Source organism: Cavia porcellus, unplaced genomic scaffold (assembly GCF_034190915.1).
Source record: "Cavia porcellus strain 051 isolate PalLab524CR breed Dunkin Hartley unplaced genomic scaffold, mCavPor4.1 scaffold_3, whole genome shotgun sequence".
NCBI classification, from domain to species: domain Eukaryota; kingdom Metazoa; phylum Chordata; class Mammalia; order Rodentia; family Caviidae; genus Cavia; species Cavia porcellus.
Genome location: NW_026947486.1, coordinates 18,611,613 through 18,632,062, shown reverse-complemented (window position 1 = coordinate 18,632,062; position 20,450 = coordinate 18,611,613).

Here is a 20,450-nt window from a genome sequence, read left to right as displayed (position 1 = left end):
TATTCCTAATCCTGCCACCTGAATCTATCTATACTTTAAGCAACCCACAAATTTAAAAGATTAAATTTTCCCCCCGCGGTGCTGAGATGGAGCATAGGGTCTCACAAAAATGCTGCAGCCCCAGTCCCTAAAAAAATCTTTAAAGGGACTCAGGCAGACTGGTGCTTGGGGGAGGGGAATAGCGGCAGGGATTAACTGCCAAGGGGAGCAAGGGAATTTGTGCTGCGATGAGAATGATCTCTAAACAGTTAGAGACTTGCATTGCAGGGATGTATCTACTGTCAAAAACAATTCTATGACTGAGATTGGTACATTACCCCATTATTTCAGTCTAGTATCCCATTCCCTACTATCTGGACTGTCCTAAAAACCTCTTACTCTTCTCAAAGCACCATCAATTTGACGTTGTAAATTTTAATTTATCAGATTTGGGGATGACAATGCTCAATGTGTGTACCATTGTTGCCCCCTAAATGATGTGTTTCGAAATTTAGTTTTAGTTTTTTTCTTTTTCTCCTTGAAATAAAATGGATTTGGAAAAAAATTTCATTTACCAAAAAGGAAAACTGAAAACATCTGAAAACTCAAAGGAAAAGTTGGCACAACTTCAGCTCAACTTCTTTTGTATTGGAGGTAAAACTCACTGTGTTCTACTTGGTAGGCAAGTAAGTGCTCTACTAGTGAGCTACATACAGTGTACCTATGGTCAGTTCAAAGCTTAAAGACAGTAACTTACAAGAACCAATACTTAGAGCCTCGCTGATTTTTCTGTTGGTCCTGGGAGGTACTTAAGACGATTACGCTCCCGTTTTCCTATTTACAGGTAGAAAAATACAAGTCTACAAGATGAACAGACCTCCCAAGCCTGAGGTAGGATTGAAAAAATGATACATAAAAAAGTGACAAGGAAAATCAGAATTTTAAAATCATACTCTTTTTGTCTTTTTGAGGCTGAGTTTCATTATGCAGTTTAGGCTGGCCTCAAACTGAGTTGATCGTCTTGCTTCAGCCTCCTGAGTGCTGGGACTACAAGTGTGAGCCACTGCACCCGGCCTTAAAATTCTATCTTATTTTGGCACTGGGAATCAAACTCAGGGCTCATGTTTGCCAGGCAGGCGCTGTGCCACTAGACTAAAACCCTAGCCCAAAACTACACTTTTAAGAGAAACTATATAGCTGAGCATGGTGGTGCATACCTGTAATCCCAGTGCTCAGGAGGCTGAGGCAGAAGGATCACCTGAGTTTGAAGCCAGCCTGAACTGCATAGTGAAACCCTGTCTCAAAAAACTTAGAAAAACAATCCTAAGGGTCTTAAACACATAATAAGGCTGAAAACTGGGCTCTGGGCCTGTGCTTTTCACCTGTAAATTGCATTCCCTTCCACAGATGTCCATCCTCAAGTAAGCAACACTGTTAGTGGGCAGCATGTCAAATTCAAAGACATGTAAATAGTTTGTATTTTAGTGTAGACTGACAGATGGGGAATCACACAGACAGTAGGAATACAGATCAAAGGTCACCCATGCTGAAGACATTCCCAAGACCCTACAAAAATACTCACCTCCAGATTATAAGGTTGTTTATCCCCCTCCACTCTTGAAGGCCCACACTGTGAGTGTATGCTTTTACAATTCTAATTCTTTCTGTACCGTCTACTGACCAGTCCTGAATTTTTTTTCCATGACAGGAGTCATCAAACCTGCACCTTAATTCTACAGGTAGGATAGGCCTAGGTTCCTTATCTCAGTGGGAATCACCTCCTCCTGGGACCCTGGCCCTGCACAGTAACACATTCAGCTGAAAGAAAAAGGTGGAAAATAGCTTAAGCCATCAGTGGAGACATATGAAGCTGAAGAAAACTTTTTTTATTTCCTCCTTCATATGTTAGTTCCTTGTTTCTTCTCCCTCCCACCTTCCCTTCCCTTCCTCCCCGCCTCCCTCCTTCCCTCCTTCCTTCCTTTTTGTAGTACTGGGGATTGAACCCAGGTCCTTCACACTGAGCTACATCCCTAGCCCTTCTTCAATTATTTTTTTTTTGAGGCAGGATCTCACTAAATTGCCAATTTTCCCTGGATGGTATTGAATTCATGATTCTCCTACTTTATCCTAGTGTAGTGCCGAGATTACTGTCATACACTACCATGGCCCACTTTCTTGGATGGGGTAAAGAAAGTGGGAATGCAATCTCTAGATGTTGGGGATATTTGGTGTTTTGCTATGCTGTCTCTCTAGAGTCTCTTCTAGTCTCATGGCTTCTTCTGCCTCTTCAATGCTAATGATACCCTCAGTAACCTGTATTAAAGCCTGGATCTCCCTCAACGTACAGGCCTGGAGATCAACCCCTCTCCTCAGTAGCTCTAAGAAGTTACCCAAAGGCAATCATCTTATGCAAAAACTTCCTGCTCTATCTTGGTAAATAGGTGCATGCTGCCACCAATGCAATAAATCAGACACTTTACCAAATGCCACACTTGGTTTCCTAACTCAAGTCCAGATAATCACCAGATCATGGAAGCGTCCCTGGCCTTGAACTTGTACAATCAATCCTCCTGCCTCATCCTCCTGAGGACTACAAGTATGTGTCACTGCACCAAGCTACCCTATATTATATTACATTTATATACATATATATATTATATTAAAATATATATTATGGATAAGTTTTCCCTGAACAGTTTGAGAGTACATTTCCAACATGATGCTCTTTACCTCTAAATAGTTAGGTGTGCATTTCCGGAAAACAAGAATCTTCTCAAACAACCATAGCACAATAATCAAAATTAGGCAGTAAATATAAATCCAGTGTCGTCTAATTAAGTTTTCCAATTGTTTCATTAATGTCCTTCATAATAAGAGGGAGAAAAGTATTTTTTTAAAGTTGTTATCTCATTTATTTTGCCACAGTGATGGAAAGCTAACACAGTCTTTTGACAGAAGTCCCTCCCTACGTCATGAGGGGAAAAAAGTATTTCATCCTCAAATATAGCGTAGGCTAAACATTGAATTTGGTTTTATTTAATCTCCTTACATCTGAAACAGTTCATCAGCCTTTCTGTTTCATGACATTGGCATTTCTGGAGTTCAAAAGGCAAAATATCTTTTCATTTGGGATTATGTGATATTTTTCCCTTTATTGTTAATTCGGGTTATATCTTTTGGCAATATTATAAAAGTTATGTTGTGCTTGATGCTATAATATACAAAGTTATACTAAAATATTTCAAGGAAAAAGACACTATGGTAGCTACTGTTATGTTGGGTTATCTTGTGTTGAAACACTATGTTGCTTAAATTGTTCTGTTCTGACCTGTGTTATTATGTTGTTATGTCCTCTTTTATCTTAATCTCCTTCTTTATTTTAATTTTTTAATAAAAAAAGTTATGGTATATCCCCAGTATCTAGAGGGAAACAATGTTGGCTTAACTTTGATCATAATATCAGTTATTAACCCTTTATAAAATACAATTTAATCATATCATTTTGTAATCTACCCAAGAGAATACAAAACCCTTCAGACTTGCTGGTAGTCCCTCTGTCATGTTTTAATTACACATGTGGTTTCTTGCTTTTAACCCAGTTCCTACCTCTGCACTGAGCTAATGGTTAAGCTGAGTGTCCCCTCCTCCAGGATGCCTTCACTGACCCACCTGGCTCTCTGACCTATTGTTCTTTTAGTATCTTGTCTTTACACTTTACTCATGTCACTCACTGAGTACTGTTGGTTTGTCTGTCTTTCTTGCTATTATAAGCTCTCTGAGGCTAAGTCCTCAAGTGAAAATTTGATTACAATGCAAATGCCTTTCACTCAAAGATCAGCTCTAATCAAACAAAAGTCAGCCTTTCACTGACTCCTTGCAAAAAGTAAGGAAGATAAATGTCCTGGGGAACCATAGGACATCCTGTAGCACAAAATGCCCCCCCACCAGCCGGTATATTTCAGTCTCTGTTAGTTGCTCATGTAACAGTTCCTGTTATTTCTTTTTCTTAGAAACAATTGGTCACGTGATGCATAGTTGGTCACTATAATGTATATTGTAAGAACCAATCAAGGATAGCTGAATACTCTGCAAACCCCATAAAAACCTCCCTCCTTGAGGTTTGGGGCCTGACATTTTTTTTCTTGAGGTCAGCACCTCTCGACATTAAATAAATCTGCCTCCAAATCCTGGGTGATGTCTTTGATGTTTCTGTTTGCTGTTGCAGGTGCAGTAACAGGGTTCTTGTGAGACTTTTATCACAGGATTTGGCCTTTTATTCAGTGATTTAGAGGAAGAGTCCAAGGACTGGATGTTCTTAGGAAGCAAGGGTAATTCTATGATTGGGTATTTTAATTCTTATTTAGATGGCTAAAAGAGTATTGTGATTGTAAGAAATCAGCACTCACTTGTATAATCCAGGATAGAGTGATGCTTGATCATTTGTGTGATTTGGATAAGTCTTATTTTTGCTTTGATCCCTTACTGTCACAGAGCAACCTTGTATGATGTTTATGTTATCCAGAACACCAAATCCTTGCTGTGAGCTTCTGCAACAGCTTCTGGATTTCAGGGCTGTGTGTGTGTGTGTGTGTGTGTGTGTCTGTGTGTATAGTATTAGAGACTAAACCCAGGACTCATGTTTGCCAGGTAAGCACACTATCACTGAGCTACACTGTCAGCTCTGACACAATTTTATATGAGACCAAATTTGGAATTAATGATTCAAAGAACTTAACAACCAGAAGGGGCCTCCATGTGAGGAAGTATCTTCTAAAATGTTTAAGGAAGAGATGATAAGATTTTTTGGTCAGCAAACAGATTCAGAGCAATACATATAGTCTGAGGAAAGCCTACTTGTATTTCTTAAATGTGGGAAGACTATCAGGAATCAAAAGCCAGCAGGTAAAGATAATAAAGTATATGTAGAGAACGCTTTTAGTTGGTTACTACAGAGTAGAAAGTGAATGCTAAAGGGAATGAAAAAACCTGCTGAAGAATCAGAAAAATTCACCTTGGGCTAAAGCTGTTCACTTCTCAGCCATCAGTTTCTGGAGAGTTCCTAAGAATTCCCAGTTTTTTTTTTAATGCTGGGGATGGAGTCTGAGAATGCTTGGCAGCATTCTACCACTTAGCCACATCCCCGGCCCAAGTAGGGTGTTTGGAAAATGCAGTTTGTATGTGTTGGGGATAAAACTAGAGGTAATGTCTGCAGAAATTAGCCACAGTAGCTTATAATAGGGTAGAGTTTAGGATTGTAAATATTGTACTTTCCTTATTAACTCAGAAGGCGGTAATTTGTGCCTCTCAGAGGGGACACAACTTATTGCCATCGAGATAATGGCAATACCTTAGGTTACAGATATTCAAGGGGTTTCTGAGATCTTTGAAAATTTTACTTTTTAGGATTCTAGTAGTACTCTGTACATTTCCTAAATATATGCTTGATAAGAACAGTGCCACTCTAGGAAATAAAGAATAAAAAATGATGTTGAGTGACCAATGTTTTATCTGTTTTTTACTTACCAACTGCCAGTTTCTAATTTGTCCAAAGGTTATTAGTTAACTTAATCTTTTTATCTAAGGTATTAAATTTAAAATCTTGAAATTTCAGTTTTAGCTAGCACATTAAATATTATGATTTGTAGCAATTTAAGAATTTCATAGGTGAAGGGTGTTGGTGTACATTTGTAACCCCAGCACTCTGGGAGACTGAGGTAGGGGAATTGTAAATTCAAACCCAGCCTGTGCAACTTAATGACTTAGTGAACCCAGTCTCAAAAACAAAAAAAAAATAAAGGGCTGGGGATGTAGCTCAGTATGTAGGTTCCGGGTTCAATCCCCCCTATACAATTTCATAAAATCAAACCCTAGAAAAATTTCATTTCATTATTATCATTCCATGTGTTTATTCTCATACATTATATATATGCACATATATATACACACATATATGGTTATGAAAACAATGTTAATTCATAAAACTAGTGTAGTAAGTTCAGAAAGTTTAAATAATTTAACCCTGGTTTTGAATAAAGCAAATTATGCTTGCATTATTTTTATTTATTTATTTATTGTGCTGGGGATTAAATTCAGGGTCATGATTACTATTAGAAAGCACTCTAACATTGAGCTACATCCTCAGTCCTGGATATTTTTTTAAATTTTATTTAAAGAAAGACTAAACAAAACAGAAAATGGGTAGAAATAATACACACTTTCAAAGAAAAAAATAAACAGTAAGAAATCACTAGTTGATGATTACAGATTGTCCTCTTACAAATAGTTTTTTAAGATACTAAAGTGGAGCACATAAAGTGGGGATTCAAACAATGATACTGCAACCAGTTCTGTTCAACTATCCAACAAAAACTTAGAAATATGGTTATCAATCCTATATGCTTAAACACACATGCAGTTATCCATATCTTCAATTATGTTGAGACTGAACAAACCCAAGCAGTCTAATTTCACTCTGGACAAAGAATAACACTATTGCTGGGTTTCACATTATGACACTCCAGGATCAGTACTGGGTGCTTTAGTGTCTCTTTTTCTTCAAAGTATTTGTTCATTTCATCATGTGTCATAAGATCAGTTCTCATAAACTGTTTATAGATTCTACACATGCATGAGTCTTAACATGTATTTCTATCCTTTCTATATTAGAGGGAGAAACAAAACAAAGCAAGACAAAAAAAAACATATTCCTATAAACACATGAAAAAGAAATATAAGACCGTTGTACAAGGAGTTCTAGCATAGTTCCTGTGTTGTCTCTTGTTATCTTGAATAGCATTGGCTATATCATCAGACATAGTATAATTGAATATATCAATATATAACAGTATTAATAAAAGCACAACTTTGTATATAGTATAAAACTTCAAAAACCGGCAGTTATCAAACCAGAATGTATATTGTAGAGTCTTGTCATCTTCAGTGTAGTTGCCTATACTCTCAGACTTGATACTATCAATCATATCAGTTTTGAATAAAATCTGTCAATATCAAATAGCCATCAAAAAACCAGATTTAACTAAGATCAGTCATGATAAAACAATATAAGTCATACAGGGATCCAGATTAAGTTAATAGGAAATTAAAGATGATTACTGTGTTATATCCTGATGTTTTTGGGATAGCTGTCTGTGCCCTCAAATCTAATGCAAACTGATACAGACAGTTTGACAAACTGATACAGAATAAAATCTATCTAAGAAGAGTGGTGTGAGTAATGTGGGTTTTAAATCCTGATACACTATTAACAATATTTTCTGCCATCTTTTTTAAGCCTCTTCCTCCCCTTTCACTTCACCAGGGTACACTATGCATTTTTGGGTCTGACCAAGACCCTTGGTTTTAAATTGGGGGGCCTGCTATTTACCTAAGTGGTTCTGAACCTTCTCTCTCCTGGCCTTGATCTCTAATTGTATTCCTTTACCTATTAAAGCCTGTCTTTTCAACCTATCCACAAATGCTTGTCGAGTTGCCCCTATTACTGTCTGGTTCTCTGTCACATACAGCATTGTTTTCTCATATTTGATTTTCAGTCCATGTGCTCTTTTTCATGTTAATTATATTTCTTATAAATAGCATCTTGGTGGACCCTGCCTCCTGATCTACTACATGTGTGGTTCTTTGTTTTTTTTTAATTTAGTGTATCAAGGCTATCTATATTAGAGATTATAACCAACATTCTCTGCCTCATTTATGTTATGCTCTTTTTTGCCATCAGTTATCTGCTTATCTTCTTCATTCTGTTTTCTGCTCCATTCATTGAGGCCTCTCTGCCACTGTTCCTGGAATCCTAGTACTCTTTTCTCTCTCTAGAATGGCCTGCAGTATTCTCTGTAGAGTTGGATTGGTGGTTGCGAATATCCCAAGTTCCTCTTTGTCTTGGAAGCATCTTGTTTCTCCATTAAGTTCTAGAGACAGTTTATCAGGGTATGTCAATCTGGGATGGAGGTTATTTTCTTTCAGGGCTTGGAATATTTCGCTCCAGGCTCTTCCTGACTTGATGGTTTGTGTCTAGAAGTCTGCCATTATTGTGATGGGCCTTCCTTTATAGGTTATCTGTTTTTTGTCCCTAACAGCTTTTAATATTCTGTTCTTATATTGAATTTCTGGGATCTTGATTATTATATGTCTGGGTGTAGCTCTGTTTTGGTTGTAGATGGCTGGAGTTCTGTATGCCTCATATATCAGAATATCATTTCCTTTTCCTATGTTTGGGAAGTTTTCCTTAATTATTTCTGTGAATAGCCTTTGTAGTTCTGTCATTTGTACCCGAGATTCTTCATTCACATTCTTTATTCTCAAGTTGTAGATCCTCTTGTCATCTTCTAGCCTTTGTATTGTTACTGCTTGTTTCCTTGTTATTTTTAAAAGTTTTTCCTTTCCACATTGCAAAACTGTCCTCCAGTTTGGATAATCTATCCTTAGTTTCTTTCAAGCAGATTTGCCATCTTTCCATAGAGTTTTTAATTTCCTGGTAATCTCTTTGAATCTGCTTCATGTATTCTATATTTTTTTATATTCTTCATCAAATGGTTCTCTCCTATATTTGAGTTCCTCCCTTCTTCCATCTGTGACTTCTTGAAGGGTGATTAGCATCTCTTTTATTAATCTTCTTATATCTTGCTTTACTTGGCTAAATATCTCACTTTTGAACTCATCTATGAGGTCCTGAAGATATCTCTTTGTGTCCACTGGTGCTGTGTCTGATACTGCATGTTTGCTGTCCTCATTCTCCTTTGTATTTACCTGTCCTGGGTCAGTGTTCTCAGGGTTGGGGCCTGGGGACTTTTTGTTGTTGCTTCCTGTTCTTATCTTTTTTGTTTCTTCCAGGAGGCCCCAGTTTCTTTCTTTGTTGGTTACAATTCTTCTGAAGCATGCTGGCTAGATGACCCTTCCCACTGCAGTGTGCTAGTGAGTTGCAGACAGGGAAAGCATATTCTGGCCCCTCCCCTCCGGATCAGTCAAGCTGCTGAGGCCTGCACTGTATTACTGTGTACCACCTCCCCTCCAGGTCAGTCAAATTTCTGAGGCCTTCACTACATTAGTATGCACCACCACTACAGGGAATTGATTTCAGATAATGTATTAGGTCTCAGCAAGGTTGCATGACCCTGGCCAACTTCACTCTACCAATCCTTTTCAGGAAAGGAACAACTGACTGAAGTCACTGCTGCCCCTTGCACTTGCCAGTGCTGCCCAGTCCCAGAATGTCATCCACCAGAGCAGCCCTTTCTGTGGAATGGCTCCATTCCCATCACTCACCACAGGTTGATGCAGGCTCCCCTCCAGCTCAGCTTTCTGTTCGGCTGGCTAACCCCTGACCTCAGTGTGACTGAGCCTCCAGTGAGTCGAAGCAGTGGGACCTCAGACAGCTTGGCAAATTGCCCACTGCGGTGGGAGCACTGAAATTTAGCTGTTCCAATAATAGCACCGGGACTGTATGTTTGATTGGTTCTTCTCACCTTAGTTTCTTCTTGGGATGAGAGAATTCATCTCCCTCTGTTTGGGACTCCCCATGCTGTATTATGATGAATTCTAAGTTGACTATCTCAGGGAGCCTCTGTAGCCAGCTGTTATCTATCTGCCATCTTTGCTCGAAATCCCCCCTGGATATTTTTTTAAAATTAATTACATTTATTGATACATTTAGGTATACAGAATGATCACATTCATCACAGGGAATTTGTACCTATACATAACTTAATTCTTTTTTCCCCTATTCCCCTACTCTCCCTTCAATCCCTCTTCCCCTCTTTATTTACAAAAGATTTATTTCCATTTTTTTCATTCTTTTCTCATTTTTTCTTTTCCCTTCCTTTTTTTTTTTTTTTTTTTTTGGTACTGGGGATTGGGAACTGAACTCACCACCTCACACTTGCCAGGCAGGCACTTATGCTACTGAGCTAAGTCCCTGGCCCTTCCCTTACTTCCTTTACCTCTCCCCCTCCCTAGTTTCCCTTCCCATTTGATTTTTTTTTGTCTTTTTCCTTTTTAACGGTACCGGGGATCGAACTCATGACTGCCTGCTTGCAAGGCAGGCGCTTATGCCGCTGAGCTAAATCCCCAGCCCCTCCCTTCCCATTTGAATATTTTATTTTATTTTATTTTATTTTTTACTTCAAGTTGTAGCAACAGAAAATATTTTATCCCTATTTCACAATATGTATGATACATTTTTGTCCTTATTTATACTTTAGGTTTCTCACATCAGAGAAACTATTCAACATTTACACATGTGTGTCTGATTTATTTCACTTAAGAGTATGTTCTCAAGGTGTATCCATATACCTATAAATATCTCAAGATAATCCTTCTTTATGGCTGAGTAATGCTCCATTGTATAAAAAAACACAGATCTTTATCCATTTGTCAATTGATGGGCATTTGGATGCTTCCCAAAATGTAGCTATTATAAGCTGTGCAACTATAAATAAAGGTGTGCAGATATTGCTGTTGTATTACGCTTTTAATTCTTTCGGGAAGATACCCAGAAGGGGATTGGATGGTCAAATGGGACCTCTATTCCTAGTTTTTTGAGGAATCTCCACGCTGATTTCCACAGTAGTTGCACCAGTCTATACTCCCACCAACAGTGGAGAAGTGTTCCTTTTTTCTAACAACCCCTACAGCATTTGCTTTGGTTGATTTCTTGATAATAGTCAATCTTTCTGGAGTGAGATGGAATCTCAGCATGGTTTTAATTTGTATCTCTTGAATGACCAGGGATGCTGAATATTTTATTCATATATTTATTTGCTATTTCTACTTCTTTATCTGGCAATTGTATTAATTTCACAAGCTTATTTTTGGATTGGGTCTTTAAATTTGTGTGAGGGGGTGTCATAGTTTATGTTTGTGTCCCCCAGGCCTCACGAGTTTGCATTGTTCATTTGTGATGGTTCATTGTATAGTGCTTGGATTGATGGTATCAGTGCTCCACCCACATAGGGGTGGAGCCAGGATGTGATGTAATGGCAGGAAGAAGGTGTGTCTTTCTCTTTGCTGGTTTGAGCTTGCTGTCAATGGCTGCCATGAACTGCGGTCCAGCCATGCCCGCCTGCCTTGGAGCCAACTGAGTGTTGACCGAAACCTCCAAAAACTGTAAGAAATAAACCTTTCCTTTCCCAACGTGAGCATCAGGTATTTTGTCTCAGCGATTATCATAAAGTAACTAAGACATGGGGTCTGAGTTTTTTTAGTTTTTCCTATGGTCTAGGTATTAGTCCTTTGAGAAACAGCTGGCAAAATCTTTTTTCTCACTTTGTGGGTTGTGTCTTCATTCTGTTGGTAGTTTTTTTTTTCTGTCTAAAACATTTTTTATAAGATGAGATCCCAGTTGTTGACTCTTTGCAATAGTTCCTGTGCAACTGGGGTTTTGTTTGTGAAGTCTTTGCCTACACTGATGTCTTCAAGAGTTCTACCTATTCTAAATTCCAGCAGATTTAGTGTTTCTGTCTTAATATTTAGATCCTTGATGCATTTCAATTTTAATTGTATGCATGGTGAAAGATATAGGTCTAGTTTTATTCTTTGTCATGTGGAAAAGCAGTTTTTCCAGCATCATTTTTTAAAATTTTATTTTAAAGAGTAAAATTAAACAGAACAAAACAGATCATAAGAAAACAATGTAAGAGACACAGATTTCAAAGCAAGACAACTGGAGATCTTCACTATCATATTGTCTCTTGTTTTCTTCCAAATAGTTGTCCACATCTTCACACCCAGTGAATAAATACTGAACATTATAGTACTAAACTAATCAGAACAGGATGATGAAGGCATTTTAAGTCTTCAAAACCAGACAATAGGGAAGTCAGCAATGGCTGCCACAGTGTCTCTCATTCTCTTCAAAATAGCTGTCCATACCTCATGTATTTTGAAATTAAACAATACAAAACAGACTAAAATCATGTTGAACAAAGAATGCTGGATTTCACATCATGATGCTATGGAATCAGCACTGAGTACCTTAGTGTCTCTTTTTCTTCAAGGTAGCTGTCCATTTCATTGTCCAGCACCATTTATTGAAGAGGCTTTCTTTCAGTGAACATGTTTGGCTCCTTTGTCAAAGATAAGTTGGCTCAGTACATCTGGAGTTGTTTCTGCATATTGTAATCTGTTCCACTGATCCTCTGGACTGGGTTGGTTTCTTTCTTTTCTTTTCTTTTTTGCCAGTATCACACTACTTTTATCATGGTAACTCTGTAGTACAGTTTCAAGTCAGGGATTGTGATGTCTATAGCTTTGCCTTTGTTTTCCACAATTGCCTTGCTATTATTCTAGGTCTCTTCTGGTCCCAAATGAATTTTAGAATGATTTTCTCTAATTCTGTGAGATATACTATTGGAATTTTGATTGGGATTGCATTAAATCTGTATAGCAATTTTGGAAGTATGGCCATTTTCACTATATTGGCTCTTCCTATTCAAGAATCAGGGATATCTTCCCATTTTTGATATTCTCTTCAATCTCATTTTTCAGAGGGCAGTAGTTTTCAATGTAGAGGTCTTTTACTTTCTTTGTTAGATTGATTCCTATGGTTTTTTTGATGCTGTTTTTTTGAGACAGGGTCTCACTATGCAGTTCAGACTAGATTTGAACTCACATTGTACCCCAGGTTGGTATCAAACTCATAAAAATTTTTCCTGCCACAACCTCCCAAGTGCTAGGATTACAGACATGCACCACCACACCCAGCTTTGGATGCTATTGTGAAAGGTGGTGTTTTTCCTAATTTTTCTCAGTGAGTTTATTTGTGTACAGAAAGTTACTTGATTTTTGAGTGTTAACATTGTCTCCAGCTACACTAATGAATTGGGTTATTTTTTTTTTTGTCTTTTTCGTTTTTATCGGTGCTAGGGATCGAACTCATGACTGCCTGCTTGCAAGGCAGGCACTTATGCCGCTGAGCTAAATCCCCAGCTCCATGAATTGGGTTATTAAATCTAGAAGTCTTTTGGTGGACTTTCTGGGGGTCTTCTACGTAGAATATCATGTTATCATAATAATTTAAATTCTTTCTTTCTTATCTTTGCTTCTTTTATTTTGTTCTATTGTATAATTGTTCTGGTTAACATTTCCAGAACTATATTGAATAAGTTTTCAATATATTTCAACTATATTGAATAACTATATTGAATATTATAGTTGAAAATATTTCAACTATATTGAATAACTATATTGAATAAGAGTGGTAAAAGTGGACATCTTTGTCTTGCTCCTGACTTTAGAGTCCAAGTTTCCAGTTTTTGTCCATTTAGTATGATGTTGCCTGTTGGTTTGTCATAGATGGTTCTTATTAGATTGAGATAAAGACCATGTATTCTAATTTTCTCTAGGGTCTTATCATGAATGGGTATTGGACTTTATCAAATGCTTTTTCTGCATTGATTGAGATGATCATTTGAGGTTTTTCCTCTTTGTTCTGTTAATACAGTATATTACATTTATTGATTTTTGTATGCTGAAACCTATGTGCATGCCTGAGATGAATCCTACTTGGTCATGGTGTATAATCTTCTTGATGATTGATTGTATTCAGTTTGCCCATATTTTATTGAGGTTTTTTAAGTTCACTAGGGAGACTGACCTATAGTTCTGCTTTTTGGATGGATCTTATTTTGGTTTGGGTATCAGAGTATTGTTTATTTCCTGGAATGAATTTGGGAGTATTGCTTTCCTTTCAATTTCATAAAGTGTTTGACAAGTAGCAGCATTAGGTCTTCTCAAATCTCTTGTAGAATTCAGCAGTGAATCTGTCAGGGCTGGGCTTTTCTTTGTTGGTAGGTTTTTAACTACATCTTCAATTTCATTGATTGATATTGGTTTATTCAGAATTTTTATGATTTGATTCAATTTTGGTAATTCATGCGAATCTAGGAATCTATCCATTTCTTCTTGTTTTCTACCTAATTAGTGTAAAGTTTCTCCAAGTAGGTACCGATGATCTAGATTTCTGCAGGATCTGTTGTGATTTCATCCTTTTCATTCCTAATTGCATGGTTTTGAGTCTTCTCTTTTGATTTTTGGTAAAGTTGACTAAAGGTATGTCAATTTTATTGAATCTTTCAAAGAAGCAACAATTTGATTTATTAATGCTTTGTATTGTTATTTTTCTGCTGTGATTGTTATAATTTTCTCCCTCATGAAATTTGGGCTTTATTTGCTCTTTTTTCACCAGAAGTTTGACGTTGAACATTAAGTTGTTTATTTGAGCTTGCTGTTTTCCTGATATGGGAATTTACTGCTATAAATTTTCCTCATAACGCTGCTTTCATTGTGTCCTATAAATTCTGGTATGTTTTATTAACATCATTGTTTAATTGTAGAAATGAATTTCCTCTTTAATTTTATCTTTGACCCATTGGTTGTTTAGGAGGGTGTTATTTAATTGCCATGGGTTTATGAAATTCTTGTAGTTCTTGTGCCATTGATTTCTAATTTCATTACATTATAGTCTGATGATATGCATGGCATAACTTCAATGTCTTTGAGTTTGCTTAAGCATGTTCTTTGAGTTAGTATGTGATCTGTTTCAGAGGACATCCCATGAGCAGCTGAGAAGAATGTGTATTTTGATGTTGTGGGTTTACATTTACTAAGTCCATTTGTTCAGAAGTTTGGTTCAGTTCTAATACTTCATTGTTAATTTTTTGTCTAGTTGATATGAGTATTTGTGACAGTGGTGTATTAAGGTCCCTCATTATAATTGTATTTTTTTTCATGTCATTTTATTTTATATACTTTGGTGGGCTGGTATTTGGTGCATGCATATTATTGTTTCTTTTCCTCTTGGGTTATTTTCTTAACAAGGATATAGTGACCTTATTGGTCTTTCTTAATGAGTCTTGGCTTCAAATCCACTTTGCCTGCAAATAGAATAGATACCCTTGCTTTTTTATGGGTTCCTGTTTCATGGAGTATGGTTTTCCATTTTTTGACTGTGGTTTTATTTTTGAATTAGATGTGTTTCTTTTTAAAAACAAACAAAAATAAAAAGTATGATACAGAATTTCAAAACAAAATAATATTAATATATAATATTAATATATTGCATATTGTTATCTTCAAAGTAGTTGCTCAGATTACAAGATATAGGCATGAAAAATATCAAACAATGAAACACAAACCATCATTTTTGATGAACTAATAGAGATTAGTAGTATAATTATCTATCATATATATATATATCATATTAGTAGTATAATTATCTATTTAACCTTTCCCCTTCTTTCTTTTCTACTTTCCCTCATCCCACTTGTTCTTTTGAGCAGTTTCTTCTTCCCCTTTCACATTCACAATATTTATTGTACATTTTGGATCTTATTTACTCTTTCCGTTTTTACACTATGGAGACAATGTAAATGTGTTTGTTTTAAAAAAGAAAAAAAAATCATGCAAGCCTGATTTATTTCACTTATGAGTATGGTCTTACATTATCTCCATTTACCTATCAAAGCTTCAAGTTTATCCTTCTTTATATCTGAGTAGTATGCCATTGTATAAAAGTACATCTTTTTTTTTTTATCCATTCCACAGTTAATGGGTATTTGGGTTGTTCCCAAGATTTAGTGATTACGAATTGTGCTGTTATAAACATGGGTACACATATATTGCTGTTTTAGGATGTTTTCAGTTCTTCTGGGAAAACACCCAAAAAGGTGAATACCTGGATTGAATGGGAACACATGTCCTACTTTTTTGACGAATTTCCAAACTGACTTCCAATGTGTTTATACCAGTCTACACGCCCACCAGCAATGGAGAAGAGTTCCTTTTTCTCCACAGCCCCACCAGCATGTTATTGGTTGATTTCTTGATGATTTCCATTGTTTCTGGAGTAATGTGGAATCTCATTGATGTTTTAATTTTCATTTCTCAAATGACCAATGATGTTGAATATTTTTCATATATTGATTAGCCATTTGTATTTCTTCATTTGACAAGTATGTATTCTTCTCAGATGCCCATTTTTGGATTGAGTCTTTGAATTTGGGGAGCCTGACTTTTAAAAATTCTTTATATGTTCTTGATAGAACCATGCGCAGTCAGTTTCTTTTAATTAGTGAATTGAGACCATTAATATTGATGGTTATATCTGATATGTATTGATCTATCTTGTCATGTTATTTTCTTGTTGTTGGCTCCCCCTTTTCCCCTCTGTTTAATTACTTGCCTTGCCTGGTGGATTCTTTCTTTTGCAGTTCACAGAGTCGTAATCCTTTCTAGATCTTTCTAGTTGTAATCTCTTTCTAGAATGTATTTCAGAACATTCTGGAGTGCTGGTTTGGTATTGATGAATTTCCTCATATATTTGTTGTCATCAAAATATCTTATTTCTCCATCAGTTTTGAAACAAGTGTTTTCAGAGTACATCAATTTGAGTTGGAGATAGTTTCCTTTTACAGCTTGTAATACTTTATACCAAGCTTTCCTTGACTTGATAGCTTTTATTGATAGGTCTGCTGTGATTCTGAAGGGTTTTCCTTTATAGGTGATTTGTTTCTTTTCTCTAAAAGCTTTTAATATTCTGGTCTTGTACTGGATTTCTGGGATTTTGATTATTATATATCTATATATAACTTGGCATAGATTTTTTTGATCATGACTAGTTGGAGTCCTATATGCCTCACTTATCTGATGTCAAATTCTTTTCCTATGTTTGCGAATTTTTCTGCCATGATTTCTGTGAACAGGCTTTTTATGTCATTTGTGCAATCTCCTGCTTTTTCATTGTCTCTGATCAATCTGTTATTCTTCTTTGTATTATCTAGCAGCTGCTAGATCAATTTCTTGTGGTTCCTTGATATTTTAAAGAAATCTTTCTTTTCATGATCACTAACTACAATTCTCTCTTCTATGTCTGAGATTCTGTCTTCACGTTGGTTCATTCTTCTGTGTATACTTTCAGTGGAATTCTTAATCTCCTGGGTATCTGTTTAAGTCTGTTCCATGAATTCCATTTCTTTCCTATGTTGGGTATTCATGGTTTCCATTATTTCCCTAAATTCTCTATTTTTAAAATCTGTATCTTCTCTATAGTCACTAAAGATGTCTTTAACTATGGTCACCATATGTCTTACTTTTCTCTTGTTGCTGAGACAAAATACGCAACACTCAAAGTTCAAGGGGGAAAGATTTATTTAGCTCAGTGTGTAGAAGTTTCAGCCCATCGTTAGCTGGCTCCAACGCAAGGTGGTATGGCAGAGTGGAAACAGTTCATGGTGCCAGAAGAGAGCAAAAGCAACAAGAGCAAAAAGGGGGTAACAGGACTCTTTCTGCTTCTTTTATCTAAACTTCTAGAATTAGGGTGATGTCAGTCCAATCAGTGGAGTGATCAAGCAATCACTCAGACTTAATCTCAGCATTGTACTATAAGTTAGTCACAAACTCTAGATTCAGCCATCTCTGAAAAACTCTGTCCCCATCACTGCTTGTGGCTTTGGTGCAACATCTAGATACAAGCCATAACACTATCTCTGTAGTTACCTGACAAATTATTTCTGATTTTTTTTCTAGAGCCTCATTCATTTGCTACTTCCACTGTTACCATTTTAGAGAATCTATCTGGGTGGTTTTTGTGTTGTTCCACTTCACTGCCCTCTGGGTTTGCCTTTGTTGAATTGGAAGTCTGGGGTTGCATCTTGTTTAAGTTTGTTCTCATATTTTTTTTTTTAGTTTAGTTCTTGGGTTGATGCTTATAAATTGTCTATGATGAGTAGCTTTATTGCTAGTATTTAGAGCATTTGGGAAATGACTACTTCTCAGAGGTGTCTTTCAGGTGTAGCTGGTTTTTGGGTTTTAAGTCTGTTGCAAGATCCTAGCTCTTCAATTTATTGGGGATAAGTTTCTGCCTACTTGGCCCAGCCCCTGGTTCTTAGGTACTGGCCTATTGTATTTTTTATGACCCATATTTAGTCTCAGTCTTAGTATACCAGGCTTAAGTGGTACAATCAGCAATAACAATACCATCAAACATAGCCTAGAAAATGACAAACTTAGGTAACCATTAATTTGCTACTTTTACCCATACAAACTAGAATTGTAGTTACATAAAAAAATATCTAAAACGAACCAGAAAATTTTAGGCAGTAAATAAGGCCTCAAATATAGTGATTTTACCCTTAGGCGAGAAAATTTAAAAGGGGGTAGGGAAAAAGCAGAGAAATAGAAGAAGAAGGAGAGATTAGAAACAAGGCTGGAGTACAAAGGAAGATCATACAAACTTTGGGAAGCTGGTGAAGATGACAGTAGGGAAATAGTGAAGGAAAAAAAACAAGAACAGAACAACAAGAAAACTGGAAACCATGTTCACACTCATAAAAATGAACAAAAAAATTAAGAAAAAACTAAACAAGAAAGTAATAAAAGAAAATAAGAAAAAATGTTTACTTCACAGTTTGTCTTTGCTGTAACTGGTAGACAATGTGAGCAGATAGTCCTGATTTCAGTTGACTAATCCCAGCAAGCCAGTTGTAGCTTTATGACAGGATATTGGGTAATTCCAGTGATCCTGTACTTTTAGTTTCACTGAAGTTCAGGATGGTTTCTGGCCATGAGGCTGAAGCCGGAGCTTTTCAGCCCACACCAGTTCATGCATCACCCATTTCAGCTTGAATTCAGCATCCTTATCTTAACACTGGGAGCTGCTAGATGGAGCCAGCTCTGAGTTCCAAGCTCAATTGGCCTCTTTCCAACTTGACTCTTGGCCAATTGCCCTCTCCTATGAAACATCTAAACCCGAATAACTCACCAGCCACTGCAGTCTGCTGTATTCACTGCTCCATTCCTCTGGTATGTTTCTCTGTAGCAGCCTCTGAGGTAGCCAGTAGTCAGTGTGTTGACTGCAGGTTGGAGCTGCCACTCCCCTGCAATGAGTCCTGGCTTGGACAAAACGCATAGCCTGCCACCTCTTTTTCATTGAAGTTTCTCTTTATTTTCCTCGTGGGCTTCAATTTTTGCTTCAGATCATTACTGGGTCCTGGGGACCCACCTCCCTCCTTCTTCTCAGGTTGCTATATTCTGCCGTCTGGACACTAAATCTCAGAGAGGTTCTTTTTCTGCTGCTCACTACTTAGTAATCTTCCTGGAAGTCTTTGATGATACTGGGTACTGAACTGGGAATTGAACTCAGGACCTTGCGCTTGTCAGGCAGGCACTGTGTTGCTGAGCTTTATCCCAAGCTCTTGATGATTTTTTTACTTGCTATTTTTAAATAGTAAGTAAATGCAAAATATTTCCTTCATATCAAAAAGCTCTTCTTTTTCTTGTAATTACGTTCTTTCTTCTCATAACTATAAGTAAAGCTATTTTTATGTAATGATACTTTTTTTTGTGATTTTTTAAGAGACACAGAAAACACACCAAGCAAAAGAGAGAAACACTATAAATCCAAAACAGTAACAGTGTAGGTTTTCAAAACAAGATGATAGGAATGTAACAATGGTTGTAATACTGTATATTAGCTTCAAAAGGGTTGCTTATATTACCAGATACAGACATGTAGAATTGATCTAATCATGAGTATTAACTGTTCTATTCCAAGAACTAATTCAATTAGTATAGTAATCTTAGCTATCTTACATATATATACACACAAATTTATGTCTTTGTCCTTTTCTCTTCCTTCTTTCCTCCTTTCCCCTATCCCAATCCTTTTTCCCCTTTAAATAGTTTCTTATCCTTACAAATATTTATTATAGATTTTGGATCGTATTTGCTCTTTCAGTTTCTTACACTACAGTGACTATACGGTATTTACACATGTGTGTTTGATTTATTTCACTTATGAGTATGGTCTCAAGTTGTGTCCATTTACTTATAAAGGACTTGATGCAATCTTTATAACTGAATATACTCCATTGCATAAAAATGCATCTTTTTAATGTAATGATACTTTTTAAAGTCCACAAAAAGAAACGCAATTTTTCTTTCTTATTTTTATATCCTTTGGACAGTTTATATTGGATTTTTTTTTGATACTAGGCATTGAACCCAGTTCCTTGTGTTAGTCCTACTACTGAGCTACATTCCCAGATTTTTTATATTTTGAGACACGGGTTATATATATATATATATATATATATATATATATATATAATTTTTTTTGTACTGGAAATCAAATTCCTGACCTTGTGCTTGCCAGGCAGGTGCTTGTGCTGCTTAGCTATATCCCCAGCCCTACTGGCATATATATTTTATGAAGGATATTGGTCTGTAGTTTTCTTCTGTGTTTGTCTGGTTTTGGTACCAGGATAATGCTGGCTTCACAGAATGAGCTGAGAACTCTTCTCTCCAATCTATTTCTTTTCTTTTTTTTTAAAGACAAAATGCTAGCTATCCACAACTCAAAAGAGGAAAGGGTTTTTTCTACATTAATTTTTAAAAAATCTTAACTAATATACATACACACATATATAATGCTGTTACAGCTTCTCACACCAGTGAGACAATAC